This window comes from Scylla paramamosain, chromosome 41, assembly GCF_035594125.1.
Source record: "Scylla paramamosain isolate STU-SP2022 chromosome 41, ASM3559412v1, whole genome shotgun sequence".
NCBI classification, from domain to species: domain Eukaryota; kingdom Metazoa; phylum Arthropoda; class Malacostraca; order Decapoda; family Portunidae; genus Scylla; species Scylla paramamosain.
This window is the reverse complement of record NC_087191.1, coordinates 1,122,906-1,142,272: the sequence shown is the minus strand read 5'-3', so window position 1 is coordinate 1,142,272 and position 19,367 is coordinate 1,122,906. Positions and strand designations below refer to the sequence as shown.

At 43.9% G+C, this 19,367-nt stretch overlaps 1 long non-coding RNA gene across 1 annotated transcript in view; it reads right to left on the bottom strand.

Annotated features, from left to right (window-relative positions):
* The window catches only part of LOC135093122 (uncharacterized), a 53,537-nt gene extending 34,528 nt beyond the window's left edge, over positions 1-19,009 (bottom strand). The window contains exons 1-2 of the long non-coding RNA XR_010263215.1: positions 18,421-19,009; positions 12,682-12,779 (exon numbers count right to left, since the gene is read on the bottom strand). This is a non-coding gene — a long non-coding RNA (uncharacterized LOC135093122). The remainder of the gene's footprint in view (positions 1-12,681; positions 12,780-18,420) is intronic.
* Positions 19,010-19,367: the final 358 nt, after the last annotated feature.

Here is a 19,367-nt window from a genome sequence, read left to right as displayed (position 1 = left end):
CTACATGTCGTTCGTTGTATCACTGCTAACCGGAAAACCAGTGCGGAAGAGGCAACAGACCACTGGGTCTGTTGCCTCTTGGGAATATCACAAACAACGCCAGATATATATGTGTCTTGGGCACATAACAAGTAAAGCCAGGTATGTGTCAGTGGGGTCAGTGCCTTGGGCACATAACAAACTACACAAAGGTCAGTTGGGCAATGTCTTGGGCACATAAACAATGCCAGGTATCTGGGTCATTGGGTTACGAAGACAACAACACCAGGTGTACTATTTTTGGTCACTGTGGTCATTACTACCTGTCACAACCCCATAAACTGTTGTACCAAACTCTGGAGTCTACCTTATCTCATACCCCAACTAATGGGGTTAGTTCCCCAAATAGCAAGCCTTGTTAACAAAGTGAAAATTGCTAGATAACAATGGTAAGTTCCACCCTTGTCACTAGCGTCACCTTGAAAAATGAGGAACAATTAGAAATGTGTTGCGCTCCCTTCATCCAGTTAACTTCAGTATGCCAATCAGGAGTATAATACTTACATATATTTACAAGAGAAATAGAAGAAATGTTGAACCCATCAGATGACCACCACCACAATATCCGTCACAACTTTCAATGCAATCGCCCCACTCACACACCAGTACCTCCACATCCCCAATACGCAACACGACTGCCCACTTACACATATCACTTGCTCCCATCACAATTCGTTCATTCTCCAACGCCACCTAATTCACTGTTTGCCATCCACCATTCACCAACACAGAAGCAACACCGATATCTTCATAGCAGCTTGCTCACACACGTCCACGTCCACAGCCACACACTTCTTCACACCTCCCGCCTATCATCACCTAAGCCCTTGACTGCTACCCATAGCTCAGACGGCGCTGGTTCACAATATAACCACACTCCTCTCCTCAATGCACAGCATAAACCCAACACTGTAAATGCACTTCAGAATCAACCACACGTCACACACAAGTATCCTATCACCAGCGCCGCCATGGGAAGAGTACCTGGCATGACCGGGGCGAGTGTGGCGTCGCCTCGGTCCGCTCTGCCATGTTGACAGATAGGCACCCAGAATCCTTGCCAAGTCGTGAATCTCTCTCTCTCTCTCTCTCTCTCTCTCTCTCTCTCTCTCTCTCTCTCTCTCTCTCTCTCTCTCTCTCTGCTATCTTAAACTTGCACACTCATTCACTGATGCGGCAAACAGGACAGCAAGCAAATTACTTATTCGTCTTAGCTCCGTCGTGGACAAACTTTCGAATCATGAAGAGCCATTTTTTAAGACGAGTGACCCCCATGGGGACGAGGTACCCCATCCGCGGCGTCCAGCGCTCTCTCCCTTCATAATCCCGGTAGGCCCCTGGCGCCATTTTATTTTTATGATATCCTCCTGGGTAAAAATGAAAATTCCGTTGGTCCTCGAGGGGCGGTCGACCAGGCCTTCAAGACGTCACCCTTTGTGATGACAATGTGCAGGAAAGAGCTCGCACTCCCCCCTGCTCCTGTTTCCCATGGTAGAAGACCTTCTGGGTCACTCAGTTTTCAAGATCTTCGGAACCGTTCTCCGTATCCATCTCAAATATGACGGCGATTGTCTTTCTAATAGATGTTATGTGACATTCACATCAGACGTTGCTACCAAAGCTGCTCTTGAGGCAATAAAAATTCTCTGCGTCTTGGAGACAACAACTTAAATTGCTGAAGTCATTCGATCAAGCATTTTAGTTGACAGCGAGAAAGATTATTGTCCTAATATCTTTGATGATGCTGAGAAATGTGTCCCTAAAGCTCGCCACCCACCTATACCCTACTGGTTTGTAGCATATTATAGGAAAGATCGAGGCACCTTTATCCCGGCTGTCAAGTATCTGGAAAGAGAGATTGGAGTCATCTCCCTTCAAATAATATCAAGAATAACGATAAAGGTGTCTTGATCAGCGCTAAAGATTTAACGCAGGCGATGGTCCTTCTCCATCTGCCTTGCCCTTCTGATAGGATCTTCGAATCCATCATCCCCCTAGTGAGAACCGCCTTGTCGTGGTAGGTGTGCTTCTCTACGAGTTGGCGAGCGAGGCTAGAGGGGGCTTCGGCTCCTGCCCCACCCTTCTTTAGTGGGGGGAGAGGGCTACCCACGCTAGCAAGGTCGCCAGAGAGGGACCAGACTAAATGGTTCCTAGAGTTAGACTACCAGTACGGGCCAACGGTGCCACTCACCAGAGGGGCCACGTCCTGTGTTGGATGGTTGGGTGTCTGTACTGGGATGAGTTGTGGAGGGGAAGTTCACACGTTGTGGACAAATTTTCGAGGGGCCACTTTTTAAAACGAGAAGTCTCCAGGGGGACGTTCACAGCAACTAGCGTTCGCTCCCTCCGTTATCCCAGTGGGCGGTCTCCCTTGGTCCCTGGAGCCAATTTATTTTTATAGTATCCATATGGATAAATATAAAAACTCCTCAGGTCCCTCGAGACGTCAACCTCTGCTCGTGATAGAGTTATGCAGAAAAGAGCTCGTACTCCCTCTGTTGTTGTTTTCCAAGGTGAAAGACGACTTGAGTCAGTGTTTGAGTCTTGTCTTGACACTCTCATTGATCATTAATGTCTATGCTTCCATGTCATACCGTGCTATTCACTCAGTTTTCAAGCCTTTTGGAACAGTTCTCCGTATCCGTCTCAAATATGATGGTGATTGTCTCTCTAATCGATGTTATGTGACATTTGCATCAGACGTTGCTGCCAAAGCCGCTCTTGAGGCAATGAATTGCTGAGGTCATTCGACCAAGCAATGCAGCTGACAGCGAGAATGATTATTGTCCTAATGTCTTTGATGATGTTGAAGAACAAGCTCCCAGACCTTACATAGGGAAGGTCGAGGAAACTTTATTCACGCTGCCAAGTATCTAGAAAGGGAGACTGGAGTACTCCCTACAAATAACATCAAGAAATATGCCAAAGGTGTCGTGATCCGAGCTAAAGATTTAACACAGGCGATGATGCTCCTCCATATATCATGCCCTTCTGATGGAATCTTTGAATCTATCAAGCCACACCGAACATTCAGTTACTGTAAAGGACGTATTTACAACCATGACCTGTACGAACACTCAGAAGATGACATCCTTCAATTATGTCCAGATAATGTTCAACGAGTGGCCAAGATTAAACGCAATGGTAATATGATAATGTTCACCTATGGCTCTTTTCTCCCTGACCATGTTAAGGGACCGTAGGAGGCGAAAAATCGAAAAAATCTGGTACATTAACGTATTTTAGGAAAACCTATGGCTAGCGTCACTATGTAGGTGACTTCACTCTCACCAAGTGTTATAACTGGAATTCGTTTAGTTTTTCCTACAAAAATTATAATAGATGAAATATTGGCAATATCTGGCAACCCTTTTAAATCCCTACTCCTTGTTTACATTGCCAAAAACCCAAAATTAATCAAAAAATTTTGGTTTTTGGCTGATAAACTATGTGTCTGGAGGTTGCTGGCATCTTTTCCTACCACCAGACAACCACACGTGAGCCAATGAGCCTTTGTACAGACTCAGTGTCCAACAGACAGTCAGAGAGTGAGTATATCAGTCCAGGTGGTCGCAGTTATCACGGAGTTCTGTCTTATTATTCTCTATTCCACAATGCCACGACGCATTCGCATTCAAGAGTATGGCGATATTGTTCTAAATACAAGAATGCAAACAAGAACATTTTGGACTTCGCTGCTGCCCAAGCTGTCATTGACTACAATGTTGGCTACCAGGATGGTTTTGTCCTTCCATCACTTGGGGAGCCTTCCACTCATATTCAGCAGTCTGCCCTTGTGAGAATGGACAAATTACGTGAAAAGGAGTTAAAGGCCAAAGAAAACAGGGTTAAAGAGAAAGATAGGGGGGACTACGAGGCCAGGGCGTTTTAAAAATGGCGTGCGGAAACTTTAAATCCTCCGTCCTGTAAAATTCAAGTTTTTGTTCTATTTTTGTGTACTTCTTCTTTATTTATGGACCGTTTTTGTTCTTTTTGCTCTTGTTTAAAAGAGTAAAGGTTACTCTTCAATTTTGCAAAACGAATTTTTATTTTGCTTATGGGAGGATTAATTGTGAATTTATTATTACATTATTATTACTTTAAGTTGCCAAATTTTTGTTGTTTGCATGAATAAATTCATATAAAATCACAGGAGCATTTCATTGCAAATCACCCTAGTACTTTTGTTCCCCAGACTTTAAACTTCCATTTACTGCCCAGTAGAGCCTTAAAGATTAAATTTCCATACAGAAGTGTATTTTTTAAATATCAATTTAGTAATTTAAAAAATCCACTACGCTTAATACGTACCTGAGAAAAATAAGACGGCTTCTGGACTTAAACTATCATGTAATGGGTAATCATCCATGAAATTACCAGTGAGAATGGAAAAATATTAAAAACCTTCACTCTTGTACACCTACGGTCGCTTAAGATCGGTCCTCTCTTCCTCCAAGTAAAGGCTTTCATCGATCGTCCATTGCAGTGTTACTGGTGTTCCGAGTTCGGTCATAGGAGGAACAACTGTACAAGTCTCCTCGGTGCGGCCCTTCTCTGCCCTTGCTTGACTCCCACCCTACTCCTGAATACGAATCAGACCCTTATTGCTCCTTCTCCAGGGAAGCTCATCCACTGCTCTCTCAACAATGTAAGAGGTACAGCCTTGAACAAGACATACTTCAGCTGGCTAATTCTTAATTCATTAGTCTTGGTAGTGCCAGGAAGGAACTTTTTAGACAGAAAGATGGAGGGGCAAATACATACACCTCCTCCGTCCATTCTAGTTTTTCTACCTCTACCACAGGTAATAAGACTGCAACACCTTCCCGCCTTTCTTTTACCGTTCCTTTGAGAATGTCGCTGCTTCAGTTACTGTCTGCAACAGGTTTTTGTCTTTTGAAAAGTGTCACCTCTGCATCTTCAACCAAGCCCTTTACTACATCTTCAGCAAAGCCTTCCATTGCATCTTCACCAGCTACATCACAGACTCCTCGTACTAAAGTACATATTGTCAAAGTCCACATCCCCATGGATTCCCAACCACGAACAACTTTCAAGACTTTTAAGCTGCCACAGCCACATACTGACAATTCTCCCATGCATCCCGTTCAGTCCTACCAGAAACGTTCTCGGGGGTCTGAATTGAGTCCCTAAGACTCAATTCAACTCTCCTGTGGGAGCGTTAGATGTCCCTAAGCCAGAAGTAATCAACGTAATTCATTGAATTCTGATATGGTACAGAGAGTTTCTCCGCCCGTCATGCAAATAAGTCCTTCTCCAAGACCGATACAGATACGTCTTTGTCAAGGAATTCTCCTCCTTGGGTCTACAGGAGTTTCAGAGACTCGTGTGTGGGTAGCTATCCCCACACCAGTTACACTATCTTAGGTTTCTGCGCCTACAAGTAATGTAGGATCAGATAAGCCTCGCCGGCCGAGTAAGGTTGGCAAAGAGAAGCTTCTCTCTGGGGCTTCCCTAAAAATCCCTCAAAATAGTAAAATTCAAGATTCTGCAGTGGAATTATTGCGGTTTATGTGTCTCCTGGGAGGAACGGTGTTGATCTCTAGGTTTTCTGCTGTTTGCATTTGTTTACAAAAGGCAATGCTCGAAGACTCCACTCACTTTAGTCCTCCTGGATATCGTGCTTTCTTCTCCATTCCAATTCCTGGTCAGGGCCTCCATGGTGGCACTCCCATCTTTGTTAGGAAAGACATTCCTTTTATCCACCTAGAAGTTCACTCGCCGCTGCAGGTTATTGCTGTTAAGGTTTTCATAAGTCGTTTATATACATTGTGCAGTCTGTATCCGCCTACCAGTGTTCCTATTGAAAGGAATGAGCTTGATTTATATGGAAGCGATCACTTCCGAGTATGATTAGAGTCAGCTGATTCTATATCACAGCCATTGTCCTTCATGGTGGGGTGTAGATAAGACGGATTGGCAGTTATTCACAAAACTCAGTACGCCTGCCTGCTCAGTGGATGAGATAGGAAAAAATGATGAGGCTACAACATACTTTACTGATGTCTTGCATTCCGCTGGTATTCATTCCATCCCTAAGACCTCTGGCCGGTTTCCTAAACGTCTTGTTCCATAGTGGAATGCGGATTGTACAGCCGCTGTTCAAGAAAAGCGTGCCGCCTTTGAAGCAATTCGTGGTAGCTTATACGTCGACGACTTGTTGATCTCTTTTTCTGTGGCGCGGATGCCTTTGATTGAGAGAAAATTGCAGTTTGCATCTAATAGGATTTCTCATTGGGAGGCAACTCAGGGATTTCGTTTCTCAGCTTCGAAGACTGTGGCCATACATTTCTGCCGCCTCCGTGGTGTTCACTCTGATCCAAATCTATATCTATGATGGAAGAATCTTTTGTGCGGAGGAAACTCGTTTCCTGGGACTTGTATTTGACAGACTTGGGTACTTCACTTTCGTTATACTAAGGCAGCCTGTACGAAGGCGCTGTCACTTTTTAGGGGCTTGGCTCATACCTCTTGGGGAGTTAATAAACAAACCCTCCTTCTCTTGCACCGAAATCTTATTCTTTCAAAGATTTAGTATGGTTGTGAAATTTAATCCTTTAATACTGAGGCTCGGATTCGTGTATTGGAATCAGTGCAGCATGCCGGTGTTTGCTTCACAACTGGTGCATTGCGCTCAACCCCAATCCCTAGCTTACTGGTGGATGCTGGTGTCCTCCCGCTTGACTTGCGTCCAGTCTATAATATTGAATTGCTGGTATCGTGTTCAACGTCTTCCCGACTCTGTTCCTTGTGTGGCTGTTTCCTGTGATTTACGTCCCCGTTTATATGTGTCTCATCGGAGTTTGCGTAAACCTTTTGGTGTTAGGGTTGCATTTGGTATGGCGGCATTAAATGTACCCTCCGTTCCTGTAGATATCCTACAATTGGTTACTGGTAATTCCCAGATATTTTTGTCTACGGCTCTGCTATCTCTAATAAGAACTTGCGAATATTACCGTTCTATGAAATCCGTTTCTTGGAACACTATTCCACACATTCCGACTCCATCCCTTGATTCATGGACGGTTCAAAATCCGAAGATGGAGTCGGATTTGGTGTTATCTTTCCTTCATTCTATGGAGGGTAGCTTTCCCGGTGTTGCCTCCGTTTTTACGTCTGCCATTACTTTAGATCTAAGAATTATTTTAACTCTTCCCATGTCATCTTTTACAATTTTTAGCGATTCTCGCAGTGGTCTTTCTGCTATTCAATATTTTAGCTCTTCTTCCCTTCACTGACTTGTTTTATCGATTCTTGAGTTGCTATACCTTTTGCAGCGTAGAGGCTACTATGTCGCATTTTACTGGGTCCCTGCACATGTTGGAGTTCAGGGAAATGAGAAGGCTAAAGAGGCGGCAATTCAGGTTGCTCCTTCCAACTCCATTTCCTTTCATGACTTATACTCCAGTTCTTGCCAGTTGGCAGGGCAGGTGGGAGGATTTGGTTGCCACCACTAAGATAGGTGAGATAACTTCTGTAACTTTCCACGTGCATGAGCGCCACTCAGATTGCACTGGCCAGTCTCCAGACGGGTCACACATGTCTCACTCATGGTTACCTCATGTCCCGGGAAAATCAACCATTTTGTGATGACTGCTTAGTTCCCCTTAAAGTGCGACACTTTCTAGTGGAGTGTCCCAGTCTTGTGGAGCTGCGGGAGCGATATCTTTTCCGTTGCCGGGATGAGGATGGAATTTTCCAGATGTCGCTGATACGTGGAGAGAGGGCTCCTTAATTTTATGAAGAACGCTGGTCTTCTAAACAAACTATAGATTACCTTTGAACTGTTCTTATTTTATTTATTTTATCAGTAATATATTATTGGACAGAACTTTATCTTTGCACTGGTAGAACATGGCGGCAAGTGAGGAAGAAACGTAACGAACAACGCCAGAAGTCTAGGTCAGTGGGGTCAGTGTGTTTGGCACGTAACGAACAACGCCAGATATCTGAGTCAATGGGGTCAGTGCCTTAGGTACGAAACGAACAACGCCAGACACAGTGGTCTGGGTCAATGGGGTCAGTACATCCTCAATTTAAATCAAACTAAATAGTTAAAACATTAATATACCAAGCCTCTCATTTTTAGCAGTTTTTTTTTTTTTTTTATGGTTCTTCACATGTCCTTTTTTATGTTTACCTTTTTTTGTGGTCTTTTAACATTTTTTACCATACCTATAATTTTGTTTTTAATATCAATATTTTAAACTTCAAAGTTTGTTGCTTTTTTTTTTTTTTTTTTTTTTTTTTTTTTTGTAGCGGCGCCATATGACCGCGATTAAGCTAAATCAGCTTAATGCGCCGCATTATGGCGGTTCCCACTTACTTTTTTTTTACCTTTATTTTTTTTATTGGTCTTTTGATACTTTTACCATACCTATAATTTTGTTTTTAATACCGATATTTCAAGAACTGCAATCTTTGTCGCTTTAAAAGGTTTATAGCGGCGCCATATGACCGCGATGTTGCGGCTCTATAACTTAACCAATCAATCCCATTTCCTTCTTTATGTTTACTTTTATAGTGGTCTCTTAGCATATTTACTATACCGACAATATCAAAATTTTAAGAACTGCAATAAATTAGTGGTCTCTAATTTTGTTTTAATATCAGTATTTTAAATTGCAATCTTTGGTGTTTTTAGTTTTGTAGTGGCGCTATAAAACTGCGATGATGCAGCGCCATAACCTAAATCAATCAATCTTACTCCCCCGCTACTTATGCCCTACATAACAACACACACACACACACACACACACACACACACGTCTTGACCTCACACGGGCAGGACGTGTGACCTTAGGCGCTCTCGAGCAGCCGCGGCCAGCTTGTTGGCCTTCCCCGCCCCTTAGTGATAGTGACCTCAGTTTGTTTTGTTTTTTCCTTTTCTGTTTTCAACTTTTAGCGTTTAGTTTGAGGCTCGACCTGGTGGGATTGTTGTTTTTGTGAACGCTTGTAGCGAATGCGTGTGATACATAAAGAAATATGAGTGCTTCAGTGCAAACGTACGAACGCAACTACCTCCTGCGTCGCAGACGAGGATCTGGGTACCCGCCACCCAACGTGATACAGTGCCTTAAGTCCTTGAAACTATTTCGAAACCGAGGATCGAGAGGAGGCAAAAGTGTAGTGCGTCCCATCAAGGTAGTGACCTCCAGTGCCAGAGACGACCGCAGGGTGGAGAAGAGGGAATACAAACATTTTGAGGTGCCGAGAATGTGGTATAGTCTTCCCTCACTCCTCTTATTTAATGCAACGTCTCTGGCCAACAAGATGGACGAATTGATTGTGACGGTGAGATCTACTTGTGCGGACATTGTGGCGGTTACTGAAGCGTGGCAGATTGTTCCTGAGGTGTGCACGATGCAGGACCACCAGCTCTACCATCACCTCAGGTCAGGACGCAGGGGGGGGGGAGTGGCCGTTTTCTGCCGCTCTACCCTCAGCCCCTCACACCTCCCTGTCGATATTCCTGCCGGTGTGGAGGCCCTGTGGGTGAGAGTCACGCCCCCCTCCCATCCCAGCAACACGGCCTCCATCATAGTCTGCGTCGTGTACCACCCCCCACGAGCCGCCGCTGCACAGTTACTCACCGCTCACATCATCAACACTGCTGATGCCCTGAGGGTGAGGTATCCTGCTGCCAAGCTGGTCATCTGTGGGGACTTTAACAGATTAGATATCAACGATATCCTACACCAGCTCCACCTCACCCAGGTCGTGGACTTCCCCACCCACCAGCAAGCCATCCTCGACCTTATACTCACAGACCTGGGCCAGCAGTACTCGCCACCCAAGCCGCTGCCTCCCATGGGACGGAGCACCCACCTCTCCATACTGTGGCCACCCACACCCACCACCTCGACCCCCCGGTCAGCTGTCACCAGGACCCACCGCCCCATGCCTGACTCAGCCATGAGGGAGTTTGGGCAGTGGGTGACACAACACCCGTGGACCGAGGTGCTGGATGAGGAGGACGTCCACTTAAAATGGCAAAATTACGTCGCCACTACCACAGCAGCCTTCCACCACTACTTCCCAGCCAAGAGCGTCACAACGCACCCGTCTGATGCTCCCTGGATGACGCCCCGCATTAAAAGACTCATGCGTCAGCGGACCTGGGCGTTCCACTCCTGCCCGGTCCTTTACGGGAAACTAAGAAACAGAGTAATCAGGGAGATTAAGAATGCAAAGGCAAGCTATTACCCAGACAAGATTCACCACCTCAAGCTGACCAACAACAGGCAGTGGTACGCTAAGATCAAAGCTTTGTGTGGCTTACAAAAGCACACTTCATCTCTTCCTTGCACCTCACACCTTCCTGCTAATCTCGCGGCTCAGGAGATGAACGATCACTTTGCTGCTATCTGTCAAACCTTTCCTCCCCTCCACACCACTCCGCTTCCTGCCTATCTTCCCGCTCCCTCCCCTCCACACACTGTCCAGGCGATGGATGTTTTTAAGAGAATACTTAAATTTAAACCAAGATCCACCACACCCACTGACCTTCCTATAAAAATTTACAAGGAATTTGCTGTAGAGCTAGCAACACCGCTATGCTCCATAATAAACGCCTCACTCTCCCAACACTCTTGCCCTGCGGACTGGAAGACATCTTACGTCACCCCCATCCCCAAAACTTCCAGTCCTCAGTCACTCAGTGACCTCAGGCCAGTCTCTATCACCCCCATCCCTAGCCTTATTTGTGAAGATTTTGTATATGACTGGGCATACACCAAAATTTGTAACACCGTGGATATCAGACAATTCGGAAATATTAAAGCCACCTCCACCTCACATTACCTGACCAGCTTCCTTGAATTCATCCACAGCCACCTGGACAAGCGAAACACCTCTCTAGCTGTTGCTTTTGTGGACTTCAAAAAAGCCTTTGATCTTGTTGATCACACTGTTGTCATCAGCAAGGCAGTAAGTCTGGGTCTCCCTCCTAATCTGATAGGGTGGTTAGCCGACTTCCTCACAGGGAGACGTCAGGCCGTTCGCTATCAGGGCTCTGTCTCTAATTTCCAACAGCTGACATGTGGAGTCCCCCAGGGGACCAAGATGGGTCCTCTATGCTTCCTCCTCCTCATCAACGACGCCCTCACCGACACCCCCCATCGCTGGAAGTATGTGGACGACTGCACCGTGGGCGTCCCAGTTTCCACCAAGAACCCGGACTACTCGCCACTGCAAGCAATTCTGGAGCGACTGCAGACGTGGACAGAGGAGAGCAGGATGACCATCAACCACAGCAAAACGGTGGTGATGCATTTCTGTACCTCCTCTGTACCAGTGCCCCCTCCCCGGCTCACAGTGGGCCCTCACCCCCTCCAGGTGGTCCAATGTGCCAAGCTTCTCGGAGTCACGGTGGACGACCAGCTGACCTGGAAGCAGCATGTCGCCAGCACCGTGAGATCAGCTACCTACAGGCTGTACATGCTGCGCAGACTCAGGTCGCTGGGGACGCCGACAGATGAGTTAAGGGGGGTGTACCTTACCTTCATCCTCCCCAAACTCATGTACGCCTCCCCAGCGTGGTCCTCCTCCCTCACACACACTCAACAGCTACAGCTAGAGAGTGTGCAGAAAAGGGCGTGCAGGGTCATCCTTGGCCCTGCATACACCACCTATGAAGAAGCCCTGACCACCCTGAGTCTGTCCAGAATATCCACCAGGCACCGAGAGGCTCTGGAGAAGTTTGGGAGGGGACTACTGCATCATCCGCGGCTCAGAAACATGCTGCCGCCCGACGCGCCTCGCCCGGTCCGTGCCACCAGCCACCACAACAAAATAACGCCCCTGAAGGCGCCGCGCACGGACCGGTACAGACTCAGTGCGATTCCCACCATGGTACGAGCCATCAATCAATAGTATTTCCCTCCTAGATTAGACTTACCTTTAGGATTAATGTTAAGTTTTTCCCCATCCCCTATGTACATTTTCAGTTTGTCAACTGCCTAAATAATAAACCGTTTATTATTATTATTATTATTAACACACACACACACACACGTACATACCGAAAGAGCGTTGATTAGGCTTTAGTTGTTCCTAGAATCCTATTGAAGTCTTAATTTTAACCATCCTGTAATGTTTTCATATTCAGATATATTATTGTACCATGAATGCCATCATATAATAAAATTCTTAATTATTATTATTTTTATTTATCTATTTTATTTATTTTCTTATCTTTTTGTGTGCATAGTAGTGGTGGTGGTAGTGGTGGTGACGGTGGTAGTAGTAGTAGTATTAGTAGTATAAATTGTTATATTGGTATCATAGTACGAGTAATAATAGTAGAATCACAATGACTACTACTACTACTACTACTACTACTACAAAGAGAGAGAGTGCTATTATTACTACGACTACAGAGAGAGAGAGAGAGAGAGAGAGAGAGAGAGGGAGAGAATCTTTCTTAATGGAATGCATTACCGAATAAATCTGGTCATGAATCAATAAGACGATGTGGTAATAGTAGTATCACAATGACTACTACTACTACTACTACTACTACTACAAAGAGAGAGAGTGCTATTATTACTACTACTACTACAGAGAGAGAGAGAGAGAGAGAGAGAGAGAGAGAGAATCTTTCTTAATGGAATGCATTACCGAATAAATCTGGTCATGAATCAATAAGACGATGTGGTTTTCAGAAGTTGACTGAAGTACTGTACCTATGGATTCAGCCTCGATCGTCTTACCTCCATCTGAAATATATCACAAACTATGTAGATAAACATAAGAACATAAGAATATAAGAATGAGGGAAGCTGCAAGAAGCCATCAGGACTACACGTGGCAGTCCCTGTATGAAATATATCTACCTATTTCCATCTATCATCCCCATCCATAAATCTGTCTAATCTTCTCTTAAAGCTCCCCAATGACTCAGCACTAACAACTTGATTATTGAGTCCGTTCCATTCATCTACCAATCTGTTTGAGAACCAATTTCTTCGTATCTCTTTTTTTAAACCTAGATTTTTCAAGCGTGAACCCGTTGTTATACCCCTTGTTATACCCCTTATACCACTAAGACTTCTATCAGGTATCCTCTTATCCTACGTCTCTCTAAAGAATATAAACTTAACAACTTCAGTCCCACTTCGTAAGGAATACTCCTCATCCCCTTTATCCTTTTAAGTCATTCTCCTTTGTATTGATTCTAATAGATCCTTCCTGTAATATGGGGACCAGACCAGCACAGCGTAGTCTAGATGAGGTCTGACCAGCGCCAAATATAACTTAAATATTACTTCGGGACTTTTACTTTTAACAATTCTAAAGATTAATCTTAATACCCTGATTGCCCTGTTTTTGGCCTCCGCATTGCTTTCCTAGACGGAGTTCAGAGCTAACTATAACTCCTGAATCTTTTTCGTACGCTGAACCTACCAGAGCTTTGTCGTCTATTGTGTACCTACTGTGTGGTTTTCCTCTATCTACGCTAAATACTTTGCATTTATTGATATTAAACTGCATCTGTCATCTGTCTGTCTATTTGTTCATCCTATCCGAATCTGCCTGCAAGGCGATGGCATCCGATTCTGACCTAATTACCGATCTTCGTGTCATCCGCAAATTTACTAACATCACTACTAATTCCACTATCCAAGTCATTGATATATATTAAAAACATCAATGGCCCTAATACTGATCCCTGTGGCACTCCTCTAATTAAATGACCATACTCGGATTTAAAGCCGTTTATTACAACTCTCTGTCGCCTGTCGCCTTAACGAGACTAACATCTACCTTACTATCTATCCCGTGCGCCCTAACCTTTCTCAGGAGTCTCTGATGGGGTACCTTGTCAAACGCTTTACTAAAGTCCAAATTTAGGAAGCCGTAACTATCACCCTTATCTGCCGCCTCGTAAACTTTACTGTAAAAACTTAACAAGTTCGTCAGGCAAAACTTTCCCTTTGTGAAGCCATGTTGTGATTGATTTATTAAGTTTTATTTTATCTAAATGCTCCCTAATGTTCTTTGCTATTACTGACTCCATTGTTTTACCTACAACAGGAGTTAAACTGACAGGTCTATAATTAGACGTTAAAGTTTTATCTCCTTTCTTAAAGATAGGTACTACATTCGCCTGCCCCCACATTACCGGTACCTCACCTGACTTAAATGATTCCCGAAAGACAGAAACTAACGGTTCACTAATAACCTCTTTGCATTCCTTAAGTACTCTGGGATATATTTCCTCTAGTCCTGGTGTCTTGAACTTTTTAGCCTATCTATCTTCTGTTCCACTATCTCTTTAGTTATGGTAATATATATCAGCTTCCCATTCTCTTCTGATCTAATCTATTCGGCATTTCCTGCATGTTTTTTTCTGGTTGAAGACAGTTAAAGATTACTTATTCAGAATTTTACTAATCTCCTCCCCAGAACTAACCAGCTCCCCATCTGCTGCCTTTAATGGACCTATTGTTTCCCTGTTCTTCGTTCTATATACCTGATAAAATCCCTTGGGGTCCGTCTTCTCCTGGTTGACTACCTTTAATTCATAATTGTTTTTAGCTTTCCTCGTTAAGTTCTTGACATTCTAACTAATTAATTATATTGTGGTCGTAAAACCTCTTCCCCTGCCTCTTTTCTCTTATATATACTTCTCTTCCGCCCTATGTAGTATTTTAACATAACAGTCGTCCACTTTGGATCATTTTTATGTGATCTTATTGCTGTAAAAGGCATGTTTGCTGATTGTCCTGTATGTAATTCATCAACGAAATATTTATACAACTCATCTACATTTACTTCCCCTAATCCTCTCATCTCGGCCCCATCTATCCTCTCCACTTCATCTACTCTCCTCGACCTCACCTCGCCCATCTCAGCATGATCTGACTCTCCAACATACACATATCTCCCCCTCTCTCCTTCATCCGACCTTTCCTGACACTTCTTTCCTCCTCTTGCCCTGCACTCTTACACCTCACCACACCTCCATCATCCTGCTTTATCTCTCTCAACTCGGTCCTGGACCTTACCTCCCCGTCCGTCCGTTGCCAGTCAATTCCTTGAAGGTACGTTTTTAATCCCTCAAGATCTGCTCTCCTAAGGTCAGGTATTTTACTAGCGTTTTTGCTTTTAAAAGTTTCCTCCCATTTTAATTTGTACCTAATTTCACAATGGTCACTGTTGCCTAGCTCTCCTCCAACCTATACCTGCGTGACTGCTTCCTCCCTGTTAGTTAGAATTAAATATATAATATTATTCCCCCTTGTGAGTTCTAAGATTACCTGCTTAAAAAAAAAAATATCCTGAATTACTTTAAGAAATTCCTTTGCTTCACTCTTATACATCATCAGGCTCCAGTCGATATTCCTAAAATTGAAATCTCCTACCACGCATACCTGACTGTACCTGCCTGCTCTATTTATTTCCTTCCATAGTGAGGTGTTAATTTCCTTTGTACTGTTCGATGGTCTATTCACTTCTCCCAGTGCTGCTGACTTTGTTCCTTACTTAATATCTACACATATCGACTCCGTTTTGCTATCAGTTTTAATTTTACTGTTAATACAACACTATAATGTGTCCCTAACGTACAGCGCGACGCCTCCTCTCCTGTCTTCCCTGTCTTTATAGAATAGTGTATAACCTCTGGATTAAATACTTTTCCTGACATATCTAACCAAGTTTCTATTAAAGCAATGATATCAAGATTTTCTAAAACACACCATTCCTCTACGCAATCTTATTTTATTCAAAATACTTGTACAATTCCTGTAGTAAACACTTAAGCTATTATTCGACTTCGCTGGGCTGGATACCTTTTTAGGTTTATCTAAATGGTTCTTCATTTAGTCCTCACAAATCCTTCCTCGCTCCTGACTAATGAAAAAAGCGCTGGAGTGCAGTTACAGTATTCCGGCCAAAACCCGAACACCCTGACGTGATAAATCCACTCCATCCCTGGCATATAAGGTGTCCATACTATAGAAGAGGTCCCAGTTGTCGATGAAAGTCCATCCATTACTCACGAGATGCAATTCACTGTAATAGACCTGGACAGCCACTTAGCACCAACTCCCTCCTCGGCAAGACACCACATACCAGAGGAATCCCTCCCTTGTCCCTAATCCTCTCCAAAGCCTGCCTTAACCTCTTGAACAGCTCCTCATTCCCTCCCGCACTGAGAAAAACAATGGGCTTGGTCCCATCATTTTCCAAGCACGTGTCTAGCCTATCTGCTACCTTTCCGATCCCAGCTCCCGGCAAACACACCCTCGACCTACGCTTCATATCTCTGGCACAAAACGCACTATCCAAGTGCCTAACCTGACTATCAACAAGCACAAGCAATCTGTCTTCGTGCAAGGTAAATGCCTCTGCCCTCTCCTTCTTGTCTCCTCCCACCACGTCCACATCCTCCTCCTTCACTCCCTCCAGCACACTGAAGGATTCCTCGTCTCCACGTGGCTCGCCTTAAGTCGAGCCACATGGATTACATGGACCACTGCTCCTACGTCGCCTTTACTAGGTAAGGTGACGGCTGGACACGACCGTCACAGGTGCTGAGATTCTCTCTCAGAACCCAGCCTGCAGATCTGAGATCCTCTCACGAAACTCAGCCTGCACCTCCGAGATCCTTCGATGGAACTCAACCTCCACCTATAAGACCTTCGCAATGATGGCCTCGAGAAGAGGAGAACTAACACAACCAGACAACTCGGCAACACAAGGCGCCATGTCTACACTAGCCAGCTATAGCGTCAGCTCACTGCTCACTAAACACTTCCGTTCGCTAAGAACTCTGACCTGAGACTGAGGCACTCTGAACTGAGTTACAGGTTACACAGTTACCTTATATTATGCATACCTTATTAGAGAGAGAGAGAGAGAGAGAGAGAGAGAGAGAGAGAGAGAGAGAGAGAGAGACTTGTAGATTGTAGAGACTTGGTGCACAGAGAGCCATCTCACTCAGTTGTTCCTCTCCAGACACACACACACACACACACACACACACACACACACACACACACACACAGCCTACTTGAGCCGTTTGTGTTCGTCACGATGCTTTCTGGATGACACGTCACGTCATTATTTCTTTTCTTTTTACTTTTCAGTTTAGTGTTGTATGTTAGTTTTATTTAATATGCGCAAATTATTTATTTCTAACGAGTACAAAGAAGACAAGCTGGGGTTCGTAGTTAAATTTTTACGATAGCTTGTTGTAGGTTGGCTCTGGCCCACAGTGATCAAATTGTTGGCCTGTACAGTATAAATTGGCATCATAAAAGTGTTGTATAATATTATGTATAATATTAGGTATCAGGGAATGTGCTGCACCGTAGGCGTTCAATCCGTTTTGGTGATCACCAACTTGGACAAGCCGAAAGCTTGTGTTCGCCAACCCTCTCTTCTGGCTCTGCCTTCTCGACTGGAGTGTTTGTTTTAAGGTAAGAGCTAATAGAGTTACAATTATTTATTTATTTATTTATTTATTTATTTATTTATTTATTTATTTATTCATTCGTTTTTATTATTATTGTTTTTATTTATTTATTTGTATTTATTATTATTATAATTTTATCTATTTATTTTTTTTATTATTATTATAATTTTATCTATTTATTTTTTTATTATTATTATTTTTTTTTACTTTCTAATTTTGTTACGCACATCTGTACAACCCACCGCTTCGCCTGGCCCCTGGAAAGTACAACGATGATTTGGCCAAGAGCACCTCTTGGTGTCCATTGCATATAAAAATTGTGATTTCAGTCTCAGAAACCCCTCCCAGCAGGTAACCAAAACTGGCTATCCCGTATATGAAGTGAGTTATGGCATATAATTCGCGCATTTCTCGCGCGCGATAAGTCGAAATATGCAAAGTACGGCAAAACGGTGGGTCTGACGAAGACGTCTTAAAATAAGAAAGATGCGCCGTCAAACGTTACCTACTAGATATTTCCGAGACTGAAATCGCAATTTTTATATGCGACACTAAAAGGTGCTCCTGGCTAAATCCATCGTTGTACTGTCCAGGGGCCAGGCGGAGCGGTGGGTTGTAGCGATATGCGGTGACAAAATTAGAAACCCCCATCGCTCCGCCTGGGGAATAAAAGGTGAATCTTAAAAGTAGCAATAGAATAACAAATAAGCCAAATCCTCCGTGAACCTAACAGTGTATTGATTTTTTTTTTTTTTTCCTGCGAGCCGCATCGTTGAAAAAATAAATACACTGACAATATTACCATTAACTTTTTCGAAACCAGTCGAAACATAGTTTTCTTTCATTTAATTTCATAGAAAGGAATCATCACTGACGATAGGTGCATGCATAGCAAATAAATAAAAAAAAAGTAAATATTATTATATACAACTTACAGTGAATCTGTGGCAGTCTCGCAAAAACGTATGTTATGATGGCGGGAGACAGCCAGAGCATCGATAAGACCACACTCGGCTGCATCTGAAAACATATTCATTACATCAGTAATTATTAAAAAAAGAAACTATCATCTGTCGGCTACTCCCGTTAAGGGTTGTCGCAGCAGATTAATCTTCAACGTGCTCGGTCTTGTGCACCTTCCTCAACCTCGCTTATTACAACCATGTTTTGTTTTACTGCATCCATAAATCTCATTTTAGGTCTCCCTCTAATTCTCCTACCGAACAGATCCATCTCCAGTATTCTCTTCCCCTCACACTCCTCGTCCTTTCTTCTGACATGTTCTTCCCATTCGTGTGGCAGGTCTTGGCAACTGGCAGCATACAATCTGCGAACGCCGATCTTTCGTCGGAATGACACGCTACTCGGGAAGTGCGTTTTACTTAGGCCTCCTGACAAACAATAATCGGGCTGGGAAAAATTGATTTACTGGCATCTCACCTGCACCTTTCCTTGTCATTCACGCGTCTGGTGACGCGTGATCGGCTCTGTTCTCGGGATGAAACACATTGTTCTGTTCATGCTGTGGTGTTTGTTCGGTTCATGTTCATTCTAATATTTTCACATGTCGGGTTTGAATGGTGTCGATATAGGAAAACGTTTATTTGAAAATGCAAAGTTGCCAGAACGTCAAATGAAAAATTCATCAAGGGACGCAGTGAATAATTTTTACCTCACGGCTTCTAGCCTCTCTAAGAAGGCAGTTGGACTCTAATCTGACTCGCTGTTACAGCAAGGCAGCTCAAGGGAAGCAGCAGTGGAAATGCCACCACCGTGACTGAGAAGACAGATCTCTACTGCATCTTGACGAATTTTCGTATTAAGTTCTGGAAGTTTCTTGTTTTCTAATTCACGTTTTGCTACATCGACGCCATTCAAGTCC